This window comes from Octopus bimaculoides, chromosome 24, assembly GCF_046866305.1.
Source record: "Octopus bimaculoides isolate indiv1 chromosome 24, ASM4686630v1, whole genome shotgun sequence".
Taxonomy (NCBI): Eukaryota; Metazoa; Mollusca; class Cephalopoda; order Octopoda; family Octopodidae; genus Octopus; species Octopus bimaculoides.
The window spans coordinates 13,494,086-13,516,521 of NC_142951.1; positions in this window are offsets into that span (position 1 = coordinate 13,494,086).

Sequence of the window (22,436 nt, forward strand, 5' to 3'; positions counted from 1 at the left end):
ATACATACATACATACATACATACATACATACATACATACATACATCATTGCCTTAGAGCAAAAATGTTTTTTTTTGTAAACCAATGTAATAGGCAAATCGAAAATAAAACATAAATCAACAAATGTTAAAAATACGTACATACATACATACATATATATACATACATTTCTATACATATCTATATATATATATATAGAATGATGTGGGTGGTATCCCTATAGTTGATGGTGGTAATATGACATCCATATGAATGCAACCGATATTTCTGGTTCCTTCATAATCTACAGGCTCCGTTTAACTCGCCATTTTCCTGAAATGTTTCACCTTTCATCTAATTATGAATACGTCTTAGGTTACAATACAGTAATCTAATTTACATACTCGCTGTAGTTACGACCTGTTTGTGTGTGTATATGTATGGTGGTTGTATATGCGCGTGTTTTTATATGCACGTATGTATTTATTTAGGTTTGAGTATGTACGTGTGTATGTAAGTGTGTATATATGTCTGCATGTATATATATGTGTGTGTGTGTGTGTGTGTGTGTGTGTGCGTGTGTGTGTGTATACATACATACATACATACGTACACATATATACATATATATATATATGTATATATATATATACAAGAATAAGGGCAGAGAATCGTCAATTAATAATAGAATTAATAATTAACAATTCTGCCAAGTAGTTCAGTATGAAAAAACCTTTATCGGTAAGACTATTTATCATTATAAATATACAGGGATTAGCAATTGAGTTGCTTCTCCAACATACTGAAAATTTAGAAATAGCAGTCAAAGAACTACTGATTCCAAACTACAAATTTTCTCCAAAGTGGATGGCGATATTTATGGCACACATAGAACAAAAAACCGGAGGGAAAAGCGTAAACAAGCCAAGCCTTTAGTTAATTGGATATATATATATATATATATATATATATATATATATATATATATATATACATCTTCTTTCTTTTATTCATTTCAGTCACTAGACAGCGGCCATGCTGGGATACGGCCTCGAAGAAATTTAGACGTGCGAATCGATCCTAGTTCTCCATTTTTTTTTTATTTTGTAAAGCCTGGTACTTATTCTATCAGACACCTTTGCCGAATTACTAAGTTATGGGGACGTAAACATATACGCAGACACGCGTGCGTGCATACATACAAACACATTATATATGTGTTTGTGTATAAATATATATATACATATATATACGATAGGCTCCTTTCGGTTTTATGTATACACACACACGCACACATACATACATACATACATGCATATCTATATATATATATATATATATATATATATATTTACATAAAGAACGAGAGACAGAAATACATATATATACATATAAATGTTGGTCTTTCGCACGATTTGCGTTTATCACAATTTCATTCCCAAAGTTGTGGTCTCTACTCGTGGTTATGGTAAGGAAAACACTCGCTCAATGTTCGGCGTAACGCACCGGTATTGAACCAGTGACCATGTGATGGTTCGTGGTTGAGAAGCAACCTGCTAAACAGCAGAATCATACCTGCATTTGACGATGTTCTCGCTTAAAATATTTTTTCGTAAACATCAGGGGACTTTTTTTTTTGTCTTAGAAATCAATAATTTACAGGACATAGTAAACCATCTCAAATAGTCTCTTAATTTCCTGTTGCAGATAATATCTCATCTGAATTAATCCATTCACTTCCTACTTTGAATGAGATAATACGTGAAATAATAATCTGTTGAATGTCTGTCTATATACTACGGTGTACAGGGGCCTTTATAAGAAAGATATTGCACAGCAGTGGTTCTGTAGCTTTGTGATTTCGTATTACACTGGAGATTAAATTATAAAAAATTGTCGGTGCTCAAGAGAGCAGACAGAAAAATCTGAAAAAGAAAAGGCAGACAGACAAAGAAAAATCATTACAAAAATCAATAAAAAAAATAGCCAAGGATATCCAGACATGGCTGTGTAGTAAGAAGCTTGCGTACCAACCACATAGTTCTGAGTTCAGTCCCACTACGTGGCACCTTGGGCAAGTGTCTTCTACTGTAACCCCGGGTCGACGAAAGCCTTGTGAGTGGATTTAGGAAACGGAAACTGAAAGAAGCCCGTCGTATATATATGTGTGTGTGTGGCTGTGTCTGTATCTTTGTTTGACCCCTACGACCGTTCGGCAACCGGTGTTGGTGTGTTTACGTCCCCGTAGCTAAACACTTTGCTATAAGAGAACGATAGAATAAGTACTAGGCTCAAAGAGAAAAGGTCTTGGGTACGATTTATTCGACTAAAACCCTTCAAGGTGGGTTGCAGTTTCCCATGCATGCAAGTCTCTCATCACGATGTCCCCACCCGATGTTTATCCAAGGGGATTGTTGCAACTTTGGGGCGATATATCTTGGCACCAATACGGGAGCTGATAGGCGTCGCTGCCAGAACACGAAAAGCTAAAACATGTACCGCAATGCCTCTCAGCATCTCGCTCGACCCTCAAACAACTCAGCCTGTCTGTTACTCTGGGATGGTATTATTTATCGACCTAATGAAAGGATAAAATGTAAAGTTGTCCTCAGCTTAATTTGAACTCAAAGCCCAGCGTATTGGACCAAATAACCCAAGGCATCTCATCCAACATTCTATCGACTCTACCAGCTCGTAATGCAGTGTTTTTCATTCAGTGATCCACATTTAGCGTGAGTTTTTAAAATTTATCATTCAAGACTTTAAAAAGTCGATATTAACACTTGATGTCTTAAAAACTGTCTTCATCATTTTGCTATACTCAAATATGTCAAATAAAAACAAGATAAGCAATTGTGTTGTTTTCTTTTAATTGTTTCAATCATTGGACTGTGGCCATACGGACAGAGCACCTTCAATGGTTTTAGTCGAATAAATCCTTTTAAGTCTGGCACATACATACATGACGAGCTTCCATTGCGTTTCCTGTTATCAAATTCGTTCCCAAGACATTCGCCAACCCAAGGCTATAAGAGAACGCACTTGCCCTTGGTGCCGCGCAGTGGAGCTGAAACCTGTACTTGCGCCAATGAATAACAAAACTGGAAAAAGTTAACTGGTGACTATTTTTTATGAGTATATTACGGATAATTAATAAATCAGCTTCTTATTACTTCTCTGAAATTAGCCGCTAAATCTCTTGTGTCAAGTAATATTTCCCTTGAAATAGTGTGATGAATAAATTTCTTAATTAACATCTTATTTGAAATTACATGATCACGTGATCGGCCAAACTAACGGATATTGTTATATATTGCTGGTCACAATGCGTTTTGCATCATTTTAGCTTTAGAATGATGCCACCCCGCCGACTAGGCGAGTAGGCCAACATTTCTCCAGGTCGGAACACTAGTCCGTCGCTGGGTGACCCATTACAGCTAAATGGACCGGAGTAACTTGAAGTGTTTTGCCCAAGAATACAAAGTACTTCCCTGTCCGGGAATAGAACCCACCATCTAACGATGATGAATGCAAGACCCTAACCACTAGGCCACGCGTTTACAGTTGTTTGAAGTACCCTGCATGTATTCAATTCCAAGTATTATTTCACCTTAAATTGTTTAGTAATTTTCTGCTTCATTTACAATCTCACCTGAGAAATTTAGTAACTGTAATATTTCACCTGAGATACATAACTAGTTTTCCATTCTAGTGAACATCTAATTTGAAATACTCCGTTGATTTTTTTCTCGGTCTTTGAAAGATCTCACTAGAAATCGTCCGCTAAATTTCTTGTGTCAGGTAAAATATTTCATCTGGAATTAGTTTGCTGAATTTCTCTTCCAAGAAATATCTTTCCGTTCAAGATAACATCACACCTGACATAGTTTGCTGACGCTCTGTTCCAGGTAACGTCTTGCCTTGTATATTTCAATGAAAATATTTCTGGGTTAATACCTGGAATTTTTTAGATTACTGATTTTCATTTTCAGGTAATTATCTTACCTGAAATTTGTTCAATAAAATTCGAATTATGCCATAAAATAAGCTCTAGATTAAAATGTTTATCTATATGACGCACTAGACTTATATGTTGCAGTACAAATATAGAAAGAGGCGCCGGCGTGGCTGTGTAGGTGTAGGCGTGGGTGTGTGGTAAAAATTTTGCCTTCCAACCACATGGTTCCGAGTTCAGTTCCCACTGCAGGGCACGTTAGGCAAATGTCTCCTATTATAGCCTGAGGCTGACAAAAGCGTTGTGAGTGGATTTGATAGACGGAAACTAAAGGAAGTCTATCGTATATATATATATATATATATATATATATATATACAATGGCAGACTGGCGAGGTTGCCAGCTTGCCCTATGGCAAGTGGGCCCCTGCGCCATTAGAATCCATATATGAGGGCCCATGTTAGTATCTAAGGGCCCCATCCTCTGAAGTTTGAGAACTTTTTATTCACCTGTGGAAGAATACATTAATTATTTCAGCCTGGCTGTGTTTATTGACAGTTGAAAAGACTACTTTTAACAAAAAAAAATTCAATTAAAGCATTGTAGTTGCGGGTGGGCCCCCAGACCCAGTCCACCACTGTATACACATATATACGACAGGCTTCTTTCAGTTTTTGTCAACCTAATCCACTAGCAAGGCTTAAATCGGTCCAGGGCTATAGTAGATGACTGTCGTCCAAAGTGCCACGCAATGGACTGAACCCAGAGCCATGTGGATGGAAGGCAAATTTCTTACCACACAGCCACGCCTGCAGCTATATTATCCAAATTATACCATGGAATCGGCTCTCAATTAAAATCTTTATGATAATATGACATACCTAGCATATGTATATTATAGAAAAGCCAGAAACTGAAGTGCTCTTCCAGGAAAAGACCCCTTTTAACCTCGCTCAGAAGTATATTGTAATTTTTTAATTGAATACGTCAATAAAGGAATATTCTCCCGGGCAAACAGTGCAGCTTCTGTCTTTAATTCAATAAAGTTCTATATTTCTACTGACGCGCAACTTTTCTTATTTCAAGTCATATCACACCTGAAAATATTCGGTTGAATTTTCTGAAAACTCACCTGACATACGTTCAACCATTCTGTTTCACGCTATATCTCACCTGAAGTTGCTTGCTGAATACCTATCCCAATTATTATCTTACCTGAAATAATTTGATGAATTTATTTTTCATATTACATCATACCTGTTCCCTTACAGTTCCATGTACATTTCACCTGAAATACTCTACCAATTTCCCTGTTCCCAGTTTCTTTAGCAGGCGATATCTCACCTGAACATAGTTTAATTCATTTCTATCTTTGTATAACCTGAAATTAATCTTTTTCTTATTTATTTCAGGTAATATCACACCTGAAAATATTCTACAGATATTCCGGGTCCAGATATTTAGATTCTACTCGCCCGATATTTAGATTCGATTATTGTGCCCCACCTCCCCGAAACAGCTTGCTGAATACTTGTCTCAGGTATTATCTGACCTGAAATAATTTGATAAATATATTTCTCGACCCATTTTTCGTCTAAAATAGTCTGCTCACTTACAATTAAAGGTAAATCCCACCTGCAATACCCTGCTAATTTCTTTGTTCCCGGTATTACATCACCTGGAACTATTCGATAACATAATATATCAGAATATATCACCTGTAATAGTCTGATGACTCGTTGAGCTAGTCTGGTGAATATCTGTCTCTGTAAATATCTCACCTGAAATCGTGTTCAACTTTTCTATTTCAAGTAATATATAACCTGAAATTTTTCTGCTACCATACTCTCCTGGGTTGTATCTCACTTGAAATTATCTATTAATTTCTCTACTCTAGGCAATATTTCAACTGGAATTGTTTGCCAACATTCTCTTCTGCGTGATATATCACAATATATCGCAGTTTATCATTAAAAATTGTCTGATAACTTACTCTCACGGGCAATAACTGACCTGAAATTCGGATATATTATTTTGTTTCTACAAAGAGTTTGATGAATATTATTCTCAGGTTATATTCTACCTGAAATATTCTTTTAACATTCCATTCCAGTCAATATATCACCTGGAATTCGTTAATGTTTAGTTCCAGGTAATATTTTGCCTCATATCGTCTACTTTCCGTTCTCACTTAAAATTCTACTGAATTATTCTGTTCAAGATATAAATCTTACCAGAAAAGTGTCCACCAAATCTCAGTTCTAAATCATATTTTACCTGAAAGACCATCAAATTATCTATTGCAGGTAATATCTACTCACCTGAAATTTTGTTAAATCTTTGTTTCATGTATTATCCCACCGAAAAATGTTAGCTACCTTTCTATTTCATGGATTACTTCACCTGAAATTCTCTACTAATTTTCTGTTTTAGATAGCATCTTACCTGAATTATCCGCTAATTACCTTTTTGTTCTCAGTAATGTCACACCTGAAATTGTCTGTTAACTTATTCAGCGAATATCTAACTAGAAATTCTGTGCTTAATAATTTGCTATATTTCATTATTTCTCTTTTACTGTTATACGGAGTACTTTAAAACGCTAAGCACGTAATTGATTAACGCTTTGCGTCTAAATTCATTTATTATAGCAATAATAATCCAACAGCTTATATTGTTTCTTTCAGTTATTTTCCAATAATTATTATTACAGCAAAACTTTAAGGCGCCGAGCTAGCATTATCGTTACCGCGCCGGTCAAAATACTGAGCGGTATTTCGTTCCGATCTTTACGTTCTCAGTTCATATGCCACCGAGGTTGACTTTGCCCTTCATCCTTTTGGAGTTGATAAAATAAGTACCGGTTGGCTATTGGGGTCAATATAATCGACTTGCCCCACTCCTCAAAATTGCTTCTTTTGTGCCAAAAAAAGAATAAGAGAATTATTACTCTCTTTCATTCATTATCTCCCTCTCACGAAAGACAGCGAGTTGGCAGAATCGTTAGTACGCCAGGCAAAATTCGTAACAGTATTTCGACCGTCTTTATGTTCTGAGTTCAAATTTGGCCGAGGTCAACTTTACCTTTTATCCTCTAGGGGTCGATAAAATAAGTACAAGTTGAACTCTGGGGATCGACGTAATCGACTTAACCTAGCTCCCGAAATTCCTGGCTCTAGGCCAAAATTTGAAATCATTATCTCCCTCTCTATTTTTCACACTTCCTCTCCCCCCCCCCCCCTCTCTCTCTCTATCAAGCTTAACACATAAATATAATATAAAAACATTTGGCATACATATCAATACAAGAAAAATTTATGAAACACTCACAATTAATCAAAGCACGTACGTGACGAGTCGAGGGATTTTTCATCGAGGTAACACGTGCTGAAGAAGGTGAGGCTATAATGCCAGTCCAGAAACCGGTCCACGTGAGTCCATATACTAGAAAATATGTAGCTGGATGCTATATTGGTATGTTGAATGATTTTCTTAACCCGTATTTGCGCAGACGGTTGATTTCTGCAGTTATTGTCAGTTTTTTTTCGGCGGTTTAACTAAGAGCTTTCACTGTTATTTCCAGCAGGCAGACATACTCAGTATGTCCTTTCATTAATATATATATATATATATATATATATATATATATATATATATATATATATATATACATACATATATATATATATTGATAGAAAAGACAACAAAAGAAAGAAAGAGACCACGATATTATGTAAATAGAGGAACTTATCTGTAAAAAATATGACACTTATTCGGTAGCCATGATAAAACTCCGAGTTTCGGATGCCGGGGCGGAAACCCACGCCGCCGTCTCTTCAGTTATCTGACCATTGAAAATTGCTATGAAAAATTCCGAAACTCGGAGTTTTATCATGGCTACCGAATAATTGTCACATATTTTTACACACACACACACACACACACACACACACACACACACACACACACACACACACATATATATATATATATATATATATATATATGTATGTATGTATGTATATATATATATATATATATATATATATATATATATATATTAATTCTCTAAATTAGGTATTAACAGTAACTGCACGATAAAGTGAAGTATATTGCCACTTAAATGTGGCTGACCCCTAGGGGTGGATGTTACTGTTGCTTTTAGCCCCAGGAGGACATCTCCTCCAGCTGGCTTATCGACACACTTCTGTGTCCTGTTTGTTTTGCCAAGGGAAGTTATCCCTCCCATCGTGATCTGTAGCACGAACGGACCCGGGTTTCAGGGTTATTTCCCTTCGTCAGCGTCCGATAGCCACCGATCTGCGATGAGAGGTATAAATTCTTGGCAACCTTATGTACCTTCTCCTATATATATATATATATATATATATATATATATATATATATATATATATATATATATATATATATATATATATATAGGGCAGTCAGATAAATCCGTTCTTTATCATTTTACATAAAATATATTTGTCGTAGTGTTTTATTTTTATGTTTAATTTTCATCTTTTATTTTTGTTACTTCTGTTTATCGTTTTTGAAACTGTAATAAATTATACTTCTTTCCAAGCATACGATGACGGAGTACCAAGGAGCCAAAAATAAACGTACGAATTTATCCTATAGCCACAGTAAGTGTGTATGCACATGCGCGTGTATATTTGTGTATGAATGTATAATAGACGACTCGTTGATTTTGGCGCATGAGCGTGCAACTATTCAGGCAATCACCTGTCTGCAGTGAGTCATCAAACTAGCGTTTGTATTCACAAGCAAAACAAATTCTCACAAATCATGATACAACTGGAGTAAACTGACAGCAAGTTACATAAGAATTGTCACCCTTCACTGTTTTCTGAAACAATATCTAGCCTTCAGCATTCAAAATATCTCATCACATTACGAGACGGTACCCAAAAGAAACCGGAATTTCGCAGTATTTTATTCACTTAGTTTTGTATGTTTACACTTTCATCGCCTCTCCATTTAAAGCAATGCATTGGTCCAGGCACGTTTTGGAAGCAGTCGTAGAACTACTCGCGAAATGATGCCTTTTATCACCTCAGTCGTTTTTTTTTTCCTTCACCACTTCCACATCTGCAAATTCCGTAGCATTAACTTTCGTCACCAATGATGACCTTCGAAAAATAGGTCCGGATCAACTTCCAACTGTTCTTTTGGTTCGTAGCACGCACTCAGTCGTCACTGCTTTTGATCTTCCGTGAGCAAGCGAGGCACATATTTTACAGCAGCTCTTTTCATTCACTATTTCTCGCTCAAAATTCGTTCGTAAGAGCTCCAGAACACACCAGTCATATCAACAAGTCCGTCAATTGTTCGGTGACGGTCCTCCAAGATCAGTCCATGAATTTTCATGATGTTTTCATTCGTTCCGAAGGTCGACGGTCGTCCTGAACGAAATTGGTCTTCAAGCGACAAGTGACTATTCCTGAAGCGTGAAAACCACTCGTAAACTTGTGTTTTGTTCATGGCAGCGTCCTTGAAAGCTGCCTGAAGCATGACAGCTGTTTCGGCCGCTGTTGTCTCCAGCAGAAAACAGAATTTCACGGAAGCACGCTGTTCCTTCGTTTCAACCATCGCAAAAATTGATGAAGAGGGGAGAAGCACTGCAAAACAAAGACGCACCACGTTGCAATACGACACCGCCACGGGCCGCCGGTCGGCAGACTGATGTCTAAGGCTTGCATCAAGTGGCTTCTAGCAGCGGGAGCCTGAACTACAATGGGCTTATCCCACAGAGGTTTCCGGTTACTTTTGGGTACCCCCTCATAAAAGCCTTCTCCCTAATTCTTATGAGCCTGTATTATTTATTACAAAAGACTGTTATGGATATATTTGAATTATTGTATTGGAAAGAAAATCTTGTCGCATGTTGACATGGTCACCTTGAAGGTAATGTTTTAATACTTGCTGTAATATAAGCATTTATATTTACATTCTAATATTCTAGTCTTTCTTTGCAGATTACGTTATGCTACACTGGTTAAATTCACTTCAATTTTACAATTTTGAAATGAGTTCAGATCAGGCTCAAAAAAGACACTGCATACCGTATGAATCAAAAAGGGGATCTTTAGAATTGGAAGCGGCAAGAAGTGTTCGATCTCTCTATGGAAGTGAAGCTTTATTTGTCCGAAGATACTGGCGATGTTTTGGCCAGTTCCGCTTGAGAAGCTTTCTCTCGTAGATTCCCTTCGAACTGGTCGACCAAGTTTTGTCAGTGCTCAGATTTTGAAAACCGCAGAGGAGGAAAATCTAAAGGAAACTGCACAAGGATTAGCAAAACAGTTCAATTTTAAAACACCTCCTCGATCTTAAAACACGTTCATGGATTAGAAAAAGAGTCTAAATTTGGTCAGAAAGCTCCCTTTCATCTAGCTGCTTCTCAGCTTAATCAAAAACTTTCCCTCTGCTTGACATTGACGTGTAGACTTGCTAACGAAACTTTCTTGGGTGAATTCATCACAAGTGATGAAAATAAGCCTCTCTGTATGAGCCAATGTAATGACAATGGATAGCACCCAATAAAAGAGGAGAGAATAGCATCCAATAAAACTAGGATTACACCCGAAAAAACGTTATACTCTGTTTTTGGTGGGATATGAAGGGTGTCCTCTGTAATGAATTGTTACACCAAAACGAAGAAGCTAATGCAGAAGAAGTATTGCCGTCAATTGGAAGCATTGCCCAAAATTTTCCCGAAAAAGCGCCTGTCATTGATCAGTCTTAAAGAAGTTTTGCTCTTACACGATTATTCAAGTCCACATATTTCCCAATTCACTCAGAAAAATACGATACCACTAAGTGTGGTAGTTTTGCACTATCTTCCTTACTCTCCTTATTGTCATCTTTTCAGATCTAGTTTTGTAATTGTAAAGAGGTTAAAAACGATATTGAGTGTGTCTCTAATAGGATACTTGAAGAATTTTACGTTTGAGGGATAAACAATTTGCCTAATAGTTGGGATTATATCATTAATAATGGGAGAAAATATTTTCTTGATTAAATATATCCGTTAAGATCCAAGAAATATTTGTTTTTTTTCCCTCATCTTAAAATGCGACAGGACTCTCTTTCCAACCAAAAAGATAAATTCGATTTCACATCATATTTGTACGTTAAAGCATGTCTCTTATCAGTCCGCACACATTTATAGAAATACTTATAATTACGTAAGATGCAAAACTTACTTTTGGGTAAGCGTTCGCTCACTCAAATGCTATGACTAAGCCAAGTAAATTGAAGCCCAACACGAAATGTGTCTAAACCATATCATTAGAAAATATTGACACTGAATGTTGTCCTTCCAGGTAAACCAATAGATGCTATGTAAAAAACATTTATGGAAAGTATCTAAACGTTCGATATAGGTCTTAAAAGGATTTTGAGTCTCCGATCTATAAAGTATGTTAATACGAACTACATCAATCTTTTTTTCAGATTTTAACAGAAATGATGTTGCAAGTAACCAAACGAACCGATTACATTGGATTATCTATTTGCTATTTTAAATTCATATTAAATCTTGGCTATCCTATTTAATGGGATTTGTTAGAGGAGAATATGGGTAGGCTAGCTTTGTTTTACTCCTTTTCTTTGCCTTGGGCTTCTCTACTCAGTTTTCTTTAGGCTTGAGATCAATGGCTTCACTAACATACGAGAAGCATTCAGTAATTTCTTCGTCAGATATGCCACAAGTGCTGCATCGACAACAAACAGAACATCAAGAATATATATTTGCTCTATTTAGTATCTTCGGTTTGCATATTACGTAATTATAAATATTCTCCTCTAAAATAAAACTTAAATCTGATTCGCTTTTCAAAAGTTTTAAAAAGTGCAATGTGTCATAACTGGAGGACATAATAGCAAACAGGAACCAAGACAGAGCACCAATGATATTGGGCAAGGTTCTATCTTGGTTCCTGTATTGTTTTGAAACTTTCATAAATCGCTGTAATTTGTTTCCTATCTGGTGAAGATTCAATCTCAGTTGCTCTTTGTGTCCATCGTGTTTCTTTAATACTTCCCAAAAACTTTTGTACAAATCCTTTTAGCTCAAGATAAGACTTCTTTTCAGCTTGACACTTTTCACCGATATCCAATTTTGTTTGTGTGTAATATTCATACTGTCCAGAGACGGATTTAAGTTCAAGGTTATACTAATCGAACCAATGTCGATGATTGCCTCGGGGCAATCCTATTACTTTAAAGGAAGTATAATATACAGTTCCTCTGAGGCACCTCTGCGATTCTTTAACATTTTCTATTGTATTTACGTTTGACAGATTCCCATCTAATTTGTGAGCTCGCGTTTTCTCTCCTCAACCTTGGATGACTTGACATTTACACATCTAGAAACTTTGATATTTTAATGTCGTTGTTTACTTGAAACGCTGGAGAATACAGACGGCTGTGAATGAACAAATGAAAATAACATCGTTTATCTCTTTCACAGTGATTGTGTGATTAAAGGTGAGCCCTTGAACCGAGGATGTACCAAGTTGCTTATAATTATGTGATTGCTGGAACAATATGTTGTAACAGAGAGGTCAGATTCATGACAAAAAAAAATAGTCATCAGATTCAAACTCACTGCTAATTATTATCTCTACACTGTGCTTGTTCATTTCGTCACAACCAACTTTCCGAAAAGGATCCTTCCTGACATTAAAGTCCACAAACAGTAATGCGTTGCTAGGACGAGTTAATCTTAAGATGACGGAAGATTATCGAACGCTAAAATCGTATTTTTGACATATCCATAAGTAAGGCAGCTTATTAAATACTTCGGGTGCCTTCTGAGTAACTAAATATGTCGTGTATTTCTCGAATACGGCAACTTATTAAATACGTCGACTACCTCTCCATCAGACTTACTATCAGAGTCATAACGCGATCAATTTGATCTTGCGGTAGTTATGATAGTTGTTACTTGCAATGGTGGTTTATACTGCAAACCCGACACTAAATTATCCAGCTTCTTTTTTTGTTTGTTTGTTTCTTTTCTACCAGACAAAGTCATCCTTCCATTTTGTGCAAAATACCAGTCGTTTTTTTTGTTTTGTTTTTTTAATCAGCATTTCTGTACTATATGCAATCGAGACAGGCGATGAATTATAGGGTTGTGTTACCATGTGAAATCATACATGGCAGACGGTGAACCACAAGACTGCGGGACCATATGGTATCATGACAAGGTTGTGGTACCATTTGTAATCATGAAAGGAGAGGAACCACATAATTCTGGTACCATATGCAATTATGCATGATAGATGAAGCACAAGTTTAACTTCCTGTTTATTGATGCACTCCAAGAAAACAGGTTTTAATAAGACCAGTAGTAACAATTGTTACAAAAGCTATGAGATGAGAGCTGTCATCTGAAAGCAATTACTGTCTTGAAGAGTTTGCCCATTTCAATAGAATTCAATATCAAATTCGTTTTATTTTTATTTTTCCCTTTTTATTTTTATTTCCTTGACAGCATTCATAACATCCTTTTTTTAATGACTCCGCTACTAAAACTGGTTAACCAGTTAGATACAGTAATCTAACACGCCGTTTAACTTTTAGGCTCCTTTAATCGCTCCTTCCTTGTTCGATAAAAGTAATTCTACGCCTGAAAATACCATGTTTTCTTGCAAACATGGATACATATTGAATAAATACTCATTGACTTTCTATAACATCACCTGAATGTCACCACTCTGCAGAGTTCCAACTAAGAGCTTCCACAAGTATGTACCACCTCACAACGTTACTGTTTTCCTGTGGCCAGTGCACCCGTTTGTATATTATAAACGTATAAAATATACAACTGTCTTTAAAATGTATAAATATTTCTTCCTATATATCAAACTGATTTAAAATCTGCTAATATTGATTTTAAAATATGGCAGAAGACCAGCAATTTCGGAGGAGAAGTTAAATCTATTACATCGACCGCAGCAGTCAACTGGTACTTGTTTTATCGACTCCGAAAGGACAAAAGAAAAAGTCGACAGAATTTGAACTCAGAACGTGCAGACGGAAATGCCGTTAAGCATTACGTCCGGCGTCCGAACGATTCTGCCAGCTCGCAGACTTAAGATTCACGAATGTTAAGTTGTCATATAAATTCGTTCAGTAGAACCTCCAACAGAATGCTAAGCGGTTCAAATAACAGTCAGATCATCTTTGCTTTCCTTATTTCTAGCACAGAAACAAAACCTAAGTACAATAGTAGGATCCGTTCTTGTCTTTCTCTCTCTCTCTCTCTCTCTCTCTCTCTCTCTCTCTCTCTCTCTCTCTCTCTCTCTCTTTCTTTCTCGCTTCCCGGCTCTCTTAATATAATACAATGCTATAGTTTTATTTATTATATTTACAATCTTCTCTTAGTTTTAACTCAATAAAATAATTTGTTTACATAAGGAGAAATAATTATATAAGAAGAATTCATTGGATTCTCTCCCTTCCTCCTTCTCTCGATTAAGTTTCCAACCTTTTTTTGAACTTTTGATTTCTGGATTTTACTGTGGTCCATTATGCCTTCCCCTAAATTAATATTTTAATTTAAACTTTTAGTATAGTGTTCACAGCCTCTCTCCCTTAATAACTCTATGTAAACCAGCGTTCTTGTTTCTAACGGTCACTTACTTAGCTATATAATGTTATAACTCGTACGCAACCTTAGCATTTAGCATATGTCTTGCTTTTGTATGTCGGTTCCCTGACGATGAATATATGTGCAATTCCAGCACCTCTTACTTCTTTGGAGTAGAGTGCACATATATATTGAAACATATGTAGGAATTAAAGGAACTTATTGCTTATATGTGTTTTGCTCCATTCTTGCTCCATTTTGCTCCATTCTTCATATATATATATTCTTCATATATATATTTCAGCCCCTAACACCCTAACGAATTCGGATCACTGTTCTCTGTTCTACCTTGGTGCACACTGCCAGCGGAGCGGCCATGTTTAATCTGTAACGCAAGGAACAAAACTGGAACGAGGAAGGCCAAACGTCGGTAATGTGACCACAACGGTACCATCTTTTAGTATGCGAGCGCTAAAAGCAGTGCAGTCAACATAAATAAAGTTTTGGCAAAAGTGCGGAAGATTTTTGACTTTCCCTTGTATATCCTGGGGGAATTTTTCATTATACTTATCACTTACGTTGCCTAAATTTCAGAAAATTCAAGACGGTAGATGAAACAATGAGCTTTTATCCATATGGTACCCACGGACGATAAAAATTCTTATGCAATGTTTCTACTACATCTCATACGTTTTCTTATGGTGCCACATAAACGATAAAAATTCGTATGCAATTTTTCAACTACGTCGTTGTAATTTTCATATTTTTTCTTAGGGTATCACTTGAACGATAAAAATTCTTATGTAATTTTTCAACTACTTCGTTGTAATTATCATATTTCTTTCATTGCCCAGAAAAATTTTCGCACCATACATAAAAGCATTCTATGCTCTCCACGGCATATTATTCATAAATGAAATATGGATCTTTTCATTAGCTTTATGATTTGTTACTTGTCAAAACAGCAGTGTTTATTTTGTTCATAATATTAGGAATGTTTGTGCGACGTATGAATTCTAAATAGTCTCTACGCATTGCCAAAGTACTATCTACTATATAAATATAACTACACACGCACACATATATATATATACTAGCAGAAGCGTCCGGCGTTGCTCGGGTTAAACATAATAATGAGATTTCATTCAAAAATTTGATATATGAGTTTATTTTTAATAATTATAGTGATTAGTGATTCTAACATTACTGACATAGCAAATTTTGTGAGATCAACAGCAATAACATTCTTGAAATAGAAAACACATAAATACAAGTTATGATAAAACGTCTTTATATACAACATTATGAGTTTTTCCCAGTGGAGCATAAATGAAATGATGTTTTGAACTTCCAGACCTGGAAGCAATTCATTTTGAATCTCTTTCCACCTTGGATTAAATGTGAAAGTTATGAATAGGTTTGATTTACTAAAGTTCCTAGCATATGTTATGTGTTCTTTCATGCATATATCTGGGGCTACCAGTAAAGCTAGATGGAAGGATGCACATCTTCCCAATGTCTTCAGCAGCAACTTCGTTATTGATGCCATCGCCTAAATGAATGTATAACTCAGATCTTAATTCTTTCTGGTGTGATCTTATGAATGCTAATCTTTCCGCCTCAACTTTGCATACAAATTGATGGAACAAATTTCGCATTCGGCGGAGTGAATTGAAATTATCTTGATGAACCGTAAAATGATAGGAGTAAAAATCCATACATGAGACTGTCTTTCTCATATTATCATTTCCATCATTTTGAGGGCTTTTAAAATAGTATCTATCTTCCCCATTCACATAAATTAAAGGTTATTGGAGAACATCATAACATCGACGTGTTTCATTTATTCTCTGTAATTGATTATTTATCCCATGAAGGATTATATTATTCTTACCATGCTTTTCTCCTGATATTACAATAGCAATTTCATTACATTCAGGTGCATTATAGCGGCGTGAATGCTCTCCCGATGGTCCCTTGTCAGCATTTATCACTACTTTGAGTTCTTCTATTAGGCGCATTTTCTATGGCATATATCAAACTTCTAATATAGCTGTTTCTTGTATGTAACGTATCTTGTAGTTATAACATGATTGCATACTTTGTTTCTTTATTCCTTTCATATCTTGTCTGTGCTTGGGATTTTATATCACCGATGAAATACATTTGCAAATATTTTGGTTCTTCTCCTGAAAGTAGCTGAAGTGACCCAATTCTATGGTACGCTTCCCTTCGGATCTTGAAAGTGGGCATAAAGCCACCTTCATGGATGACATTTGCACCAAATGATGTCATTTGGAATGCTTTATTGTACTTCTGTATATTTTGAAGAAAATATCTTGATTCGGTAGTTGTACCAATCAGCAGACCCTTCAAGGGTTCTGTTGGTTCAGGTAATAGTTTCAACTTGATCTTTCCATTCGAAACAGTACAATCCAGGTAACTCACCTTTCCAGTTTTTAGCACCACAGATTTCACAAATCTTGTTCATTGAGGAAATTTGAACAAAAGGTTCTGAGGAATAGGCTTGATGTGGATTGTAACTAAAAGCAGTTCCACTTGGCAACCTTTTTAAACCGTAAATCTTCTGTTCTTGCTCTCTGTTCACGTAGCCTTTGAGTTGTTTGAGCTTCAGTTTCTTCATAACGATTTTGAGCTGCTCTATTTCTCTCCATTTGCTGTCTTGACGATTTTCGTACAGCTGATTCCTTTTGACGATTAGTTGCTTACATTGTCCTTTTATAAGCAAGAGTGTTAATCTTTGTCCTTCTGGTTCATTTTGCCTATATTCCGCTGTTCTTTTAGTTTGCTTTAGGAGTCTTTCTTGTTGCTGATCTTCACTTCCATTCTCCTTTTTTAGCTACATTGCCTTAGCTTTATGAGACTTTCTCCAAACGAAGGTTGGTGGCATTGTTTGCTTGCAATTTCCAATGTCACTATTTGCAAATTTAAAACTTTTCTGTAGAAAACTTCACTTCACAAAACTAAAATAATATTACTTCGAATCGTAACACATGCAGTTAGATATATAGAGAGAGTGATATCCTTTGGCAGCTACCCATGGTGGTGTGAAAATATAGGTAGGACATTAATGTTTGTTATGTTAGCGTTTGTTTTCGAAAAAATAACGCTAACGTATATTTTCATAATTATATATATGTGTGTGTGTGTGTGTGTGTGTGTGTGTGTGTGTGTGTGTGTGTGTGTGTGTGTGTGTGTGTGTGTGTGTGTGTTCAATGTATGTATATATAACACCCGCTTACACACTAACAACAGCACGTCATACATACATACTGCATTAACTTCCATTTATTTTTCAGAAACAACAAAAACTAAAGGTAGAGTCAAATTTTCGTTGAATGAAGAATATTTCCTGTTTTTAAAAGAATATAAATCCAAATTATAGCTGAGTCTAAGGATCTTTCGTGCCAAGTTTGAACATAATTGGTTAATTGAATTTTTAGTGCATTGGTAGCAAACAGACCAACAAACGGGCAATAATATATATAATATAGATAGATAGATAGATAGATAGATAGATAGATAGATAGATAGATAGATAGATAGAACCTGACTGGTTCAGTAATAGCATTCAGTATGGAGTGATGCTATTACCATAGTCGTAAAGAGAATTAACTTATCCTCTGGAACATTCCAATGTGAGGGGCGTTTTTTGTGCTGCTATTCGTTGAGACAGTAAGACACGACTTTCATCCTTTCAGGGTCAATTAAATAAGTACTAGTTATGCACTTGGGTCGATGGAATCGACTTAATCTCTTTGTATGTCCTTATTTGTTCCCTCTACCTTCAGCCCCCTATGGGCCATAAAGAAATAAATATTCACAAGAAGACACGTCGGGTGAAATGCTTAGCAGTATTTCGTCTGACTTTACGTTCTGAGTTTAAATTCCACCGAGGTCGACTTTGCCTTTTATCCTTTCGAAGTCGATAAATTAAGTACCAGCTGCGTACTGGAGTCGATCTAATCAACTGGCCCCTTCCCCCAAAAGTTCAGGCCTTGTGCTTAGAGTAGAAAAAATTATTCACTGGAAGAATTAGTTAAACTGATAATATTCTCGCGGACCATGAGTCTGGAGTTTGAGCAGAAAGATTATTCACAATTGTCAGATAATTGTGGAAGGCTTGTAGGCCGGACGAGGTACATAGATACCAGTGAGGATTGCTGCAAGTATCTCCAAATTGGTCAGAACATTGCATCTGTGGATACTATGAGTAACGCTAGAGTGCCCAAGGAATACTTCGGAGAGCATGGAGACTTCACAGACCACATCGCATTGGGCTTTTAAAATGCCAGTGCTAGTACCAACATTTGGGATACTAAACTAGTCGCTTAAAGGCAATCACAGTTGGACATCAAGAGTAGGAAGATGTTAAGCACAGTTGATAATTTTTACATCAACACCAACACTAACAGAATCTATATAAAACGGAGTGAGGGATGTATAGACAATCAATCTATATAGTATCTAGCAGACACTAAAGGAATACATTATGCAGAGAGTGCGCTAAACAGTGAAGTGTAGAAACCTAATGTTATTACCAGTTCAAATATGTGTGTGGCACGTTTGGACTCGTAAATAAGCCGTTCACTGTGTTTTGTCATGGAGAAAATTTCTCGCTGCAAACAGAATGGTGTTAATACACCAACATCAGTTCGCAGAGCCACCTGTCCAGACTATGAGATGCAAGAATTTCGGTGTAGTATCTCTTTTTCGGTCACAGACACTAAGCAGCGTGGCGTTGCGAACTGATAAAAGAGATTGCTTCTCTGATAATATTTCAGTCACCGTTGGCGGCGATCTGGCAGAAACGTTAGCATGCCGGGCGAAATGCTTAGCGGTATTTCATCTGCCACTACGTTCTGAGTTCAAATTCCGCCGAGGTCGCCTATACCTTTCATCCTTTCGGGGTCGATTAAATAAGTACCAGTTACTCATTGGGGTCGATATAATTGAATTAATCCGTTTGTCTGTCCTTGTTTGTCTCCTCTGTGTGTATCCCCGTGTGGGCAGTAAAGAAATAAGAAACGTTAGCAAGCCGGACGAAATGCTTAGCGGTATTTCATCTGTCTTTACGTTCCGAGTTCAAATTCCGCCGAGGTCGACTTTGCTTCTCACCCTTTCGAGGTCAATAAATTAAGTACCAGCTGCTTACTGGGGAGTCGATCAAATCGACTGGCCCCCTGCCCCCCAAAACATTTCAGGCCTTGTGCCTAAAGTAGAAAAGAAAAGAATATCTGCATAGTTTAAAGGCGGTGAGCTGGCAGAATCGTCAGCACGCCGGGCGAAATGCTTAACGATATTTCGTCTGTCTTTACGTTCTGAGTTCAAACTCTGCCGAGGCCGACTTTGCCTTTCATCCTTTCGGGGTCGATAAATAAATACCAGTTACGTACTGGGGCCGATCTAATCGACTGGCCCTCTCCCCCAAAATTTCGGACCCTGTGCCTAGAGTAGAAGAGAATATGTCGGAAACTGCTTAGCTGCATTTCTTCCGGAGCTTTACATTCTGAGTTCAAATTGCGTCATGGTAAACTTTGCCATACATCCTTTTCAGGTCGATAATATATGTAACAGACAAGTATGGAGCTCGGTGTAATCAGCCAGAAAGTCCCTCTCTTCAAAATCTCCGGCCTTGTGCCAAATTAGAGTTATTAAGGAGGAGGCAGGCAGACAAAACCGTTAGCGTGTCGGACAAAATGCTTACTGATGTTTTCTTTCGGCTCTTTATATTCTGAGTTCTAATCTTATCGACATCGACAGTCGATAAAATAAGAAGCAGTCCACTCAGTGCTTGAATCGATGTAATCAACTTGCCTCCGAATTATTTAGAAAGGCGTTGAGCTGGCAGAATCGTTAGGGGCGTCGGACAAAATATTTAGCAGCATTACTTCCAGCTGTTTACGTTCTGAGTTCAAATGCCGTCGAGGTCGACTTGAATTTTCATTTTCCTCGAGATTGAAAAAATAAATAGCAGTCAAGCACTAGGATTAATATAATCGACGAAACTTCATCTCCTCAAAATTGCTGGCCCTGTGCCAAAATTTGAAACCATTATGAACGAAACTATTATTAGCGGTAGGAATTTGGCAAAGAAGTTGGGTAAGTGTATACACACGTACGTATGTAAATACATAAATAGATGGTATTTAAAAGGAAATCTGGAATCAAAAGAGAATATTGAATCCAAAAGCTAGAAGCTGTTGCTATATTCGAACATGGTGGCAAATCCCAGCTAGTTCTAATCTGACGTTAATCCAAGTGGAAAATCTTTGAAGAAGCTACGATGAAGACATTAGTTTTCCGTATTATTCTTCAAATAGTGCGCTACCACACACGAATATACACACATACACACACACACACTTACACAACATACACACATATGTATGTATATATGTGTGTTTATATATATATATATATATATATATATATATATATACGCACACACAAACATATTGGTATCGGATCATAGAAATCCACATACACAACCATAGAATGTTTCCTGTCTTGCTCGGTCTCTTGTTATTCGTTCGTTTGTATATATATATATATATATATATATATATGTGTGTGTGTGTGTGTGTGTGTGTGTGTGTGTGTGTGTGTGAGTGTGTGTGTGCGTGCACATGCATATATGTATATATATATATATATATACATGTATATATGTATGTATGTATGACATTCAATACGGAGACGGACAAACAGAAAGGTAGATAAATAATGGTTATACAAATAGATAGATAGATACACATCTGTAAACAAGTACATAATACATATGTGTATATTGCGTGCGTGTTTGTGTCCATGTGTGTGTGTGTGTGTGAGTGTGTGTGTGCATATGTACGTGTACAAGAGGCTATCTCCGCTACTGTCTGTATATTCATGGAATGGCGCATGAAATTGCGCGCGTAAATGAATATATACTCCAAGTGACACTTATACATATGAATATGCGTGTAAGTGCAAATTGGCGGAAATGTATGTGCATAGCCTTTTCAGAATTACTTGTTCGCACAAGTATGAGCTTATCTATACACTCACGAGCACACACGTACACACACACACACATACACACACACACATACACACACACACATACACACACACACACATACACACACACACATACACACACACATACACACACACACACACACTATATATATATATATACATATATATATATATATATATATATATATATATATATATATAATATTACACAGACACAAATATGCACACATATATACATATATATACATATATACATATATACATACACACATACATACATACACACGCACATACATACATACATACATACATACATACATTACATACATACATACATACTTAGTCACTCGTACTAACGTACAACGTACTAACATACCGTAGATAGATAGATAGATAGATAGATAGATAGATAGATAGATAGATAGATAGATAGATAGATAGATAGATAGATGTTCTAGAAAGACGATTAGTTAACGTTACCAGCCTTTTTTCCGCCTTCTCGCTCTCTCTTTCTCTCTCTCTCTCTCTCTCTCTCTCATATGTATATACAGAGAGAGAGAGAGAGAAAGAAGAGAAAAGAGAGAATGCTTGGTGTTGTGGTCGTGTTTATGTAAGTGTAAAACCATCCTCTCTCATAATCATCCTCTCACAAAGAGTGAAAGGACGGTTATGAGTGGGAGGCAGAGAAAGACGGAGTAAGCATGAGTATGTATTTGGGGAAGAATGACAGAGAGGATTTAAGTAATGGAGAGAGAAACAACAGAGACACAAACAGACAGTCAACAAACAGACGTACAGTCAGTGTGTGTGCGTATGTGTATGTGTGTATGTGTGTG